Genomic DNA, 2,878 nt, shown 5'->3' with positions numbered 1-2,878 from the left:
TTCAGAGCTCATTTGTGTAGTTTATGCTACTATTTGCCCCATTTCGTCTACTTTCGTATTTTTACGTAATATTGCAGATTTATGCGGAAATGAGTAGATATTGAGCTAAATCCGTCCCCGAGTACCTTGCATTGCATTTGACATGGAGTAGAGACTCAAGAAATGAACTTGGTGCGCGTTTCGAAGCCTAAAAGACAACTTTATGAGGAATTAGAAGCGGACTACCAGCTATGGTGGTCGATCGACTGCCCCATATGGTCGATCGACCAATGCACGATCCCAGAGGCTACTTTCGTCATTGTCGATCGATCGACCGTCACGATGGTCGATCGACTGACCAGTAATTCGACGTGAATTAAAAGATCGAGGAAAAGGAAGCCCATTGTATATTAGGTTTAGGAATAAAGAGTTGCGTTATATTCCTATATAACGTAACTTGATATAAGCCAGTTTTATGAAGTTTTTATCGAGCTTTAGTCCAGTTTTATCATTAGTAATTTAGGGTTCTAAAGATTATTCCGTATTCAATACAATTTACTTTTGCATTCGGTTTTTGGATCTTCGTTCTGCGATTCCTCTACACGGTATTCATCTGTTTCATATTCAGTTTGACTGCTTTCATTCGTAGCATAGAATTGCTAGATTAGTTTCCCGAAGCCGAAATTATTGTTTTATGTTAATTATTTGTTTAATTATTTCAAGCATGAATTCAGTAGTTTTATTAGTCAATTTTATTGTTGTTGATATTTCCAGTATGAGTAGCTAAACCCCTTGTGCTAGGATGTAGGGGAACTGTAGGTTAGGCGGCACTAGAATTAGGAAGCCTAATCGCGCCATGGTCGATCGATTGGGTTCCACTGGTCGATCGATCGCATCGTGAGATTTATTTTCGTTTTAATTGTTTATCTTGCTTAATTCGACGAACCGAGTGCACGCGACTAGTTGAATGTTTAGGATTTGACCGACCCAATAAAGATCGAAAGATAGGGAAGGGAGATAGCCTACTTAATTAAGACGACTAGATTAATTAGATCGAAAGATAGATTAATTTAGACCTTTTAGTCACTTTTCAGGACGAAAGTTAGTATTAGTGATATTAGGGACCTGTAGCGAGATCGAAAGATGCTACCTGTGAGAGTGGACCGAAAGGACCTCTTATTTTCCCGTCTCACGTGAATGTTTTAGACCTACCTAGTTTGCTGCCGCCGAAACTATAGTGAACCGACCATCCTTGCACCCTTTTAATATCTGTTTTCATCCGTTTATTTAGTTTATTGTCTTTTATTGCCTTTAGCTATAGACCAAATCAAATCAAAACCCCCACACACTGTTACCTTAAGACTAAAATCAGGCTACTAGTATTTGCACACGCCTCTCTGTGGTTCGACCCTGCTACCGCTATCTATAGTTGTAGTTGGAATTATAAATATTATCTTTGGTGCACAACGACAGGCATCAAATTTTGGCGCCGTTGCCAGGGAGGCAATTGTTTAAAATTGTTAGTTGTTTATTTTAGTCTTTTTCTAGTTTAAGGGACATCTGTTCCTTAAACTATTCTCATATTCTACTTGTAGTTTCTTCTTATGCGCAGGTCACAGGGTGGTGAATTACTACCGTTCAATCCTGAGATTGAGAAGACTTTGCGTGAGTTGAGACGATCATCTAGGGTATTGCCGACAGAGGAAGAGCTGAGTACTTTGTCTAGTTACTACGAGAACGCTTTATTTGAGGAGGATCCACCTTCATCTCCAGTTTCCACTTCTTCAGCTGAGACCGTCACATCTCCTGACATGGCTGAAGAAGCGAGTATAGCTAGTCACTCTGAGCCGACAGCTGAGAATCTCTATAAGGGATTCGCATTACCAGGGACGGATAGAAAATTCGAGCCAAAGCCGTCCTATATCAACTTGGTTGAGAGGAACCAATTCGGGGGAGCTGCAAATGAAGATGCAGCCAAGCATATGGAGACATTTATTGATTATTTCTGTTCCATACCCCCACCAAACGGTGTGACCCAGGACCAGGTGAAGGAAACTATGTTCATATTCTCTCTTCGTGATGCTGCAAGGGAGTGGTACAGAGACCCTGGATCGAGTTGCTAATGAGATAACTGACTGGAAGTCGCTGGCACTAGCATTCTACAAGAAATATTTCTCTGCCTCGAAGACGAATGCCATTAGAGCTCAGATCATGAGCTTTAAACAGGGTCCTGATGAGAACTTCCATGAGGCATGGGTCCGTTTCAAGAAGCTGGTGCGAACCATTCCGCACCATGGGTTTGAGAAGTGGAGCCTATGCAATCAATTCTATAATGGGCTCTATGACGATCAGAGGGCCATCCTGGACGCGACAGCTAATGGGAGGTTCCAGGAGAACGTTGGAGAGACTAAGGGGTGGAAAATTATTGATGATTTGGCCACCCACAAAGCCGAGTATGGGAATTCCAGGGGAAATCAAAGGAGGAGTGCTGAATCCCCCTCTGTAGCTGCACTAGAGGCTCTTACGGCAAGGTTTGATAAGTACGAGCTGGGAGGAGCTTCAAAAGGAGGGATCTATCATGTGAATGCTGTTTCAGACGGTCCTTTCGTCTGCAAGAGATGTGGAGGAGAAGGACATATTTCAGACAACTGTCCTAATCCTTTTGAGTCTTGTGCTGCCTTTCAACATATAGGCAGACAAACACTTATTATGAGCCGAATGTCCATCCGAACTTGAGGTGGAGTAGCCAAAATGTTCTAAATCCGACTCCACCTCCACAGCAGCAGCAACAGCAGAATTATGTGCCCCCTCATAAGCAACAACAGTTTCAAAAGCCTCCATATGTCCCTCAGCAGCAACAACAATCCCAAAGTTCTGATTTCAATGAGTTGAAGAATTT

The 2,878-nt window shown here is 42.3% G+C and overlaps 1 non-coding gene across 1 annotated transcript; it reads right to left on the bottom strand.

Moving 5' to 3' along the window:
* Window positions 1-2,172: 2,172 nt before the first annotated feature.
* On the bottom strand, window positions 2,173-2,279 carry LOC141650333 (small nucleolar RNA R71). The gene has a single exon (XR_012546373.1). It is a non-coding gene; the product is annotated as a small nucleolar RNA R71 (small nucleolar RNA).
* Window positions 2,280-2,878: the final 599 nt, after the last annotated feature.

The sequence above is a fragment of the Silene latifolia genome, chromosome 3 (genome assembly GCF_048544455.1).
Source record: "Silene latifolia isolate original U9 population chromosome 3, ASM4854445v1, whole genome shotgun sequence".
Classification (NCBI taxonomy): Eukaryota; Viridiplantae; Streptophyta; class Magnoliopsida; order Caryophyllales; family Caryophyllaceae; genus Silene; species Silene latifolia.
This window is presented reverse-complemented; position numbering and strand designations above follow the sequence as displayed.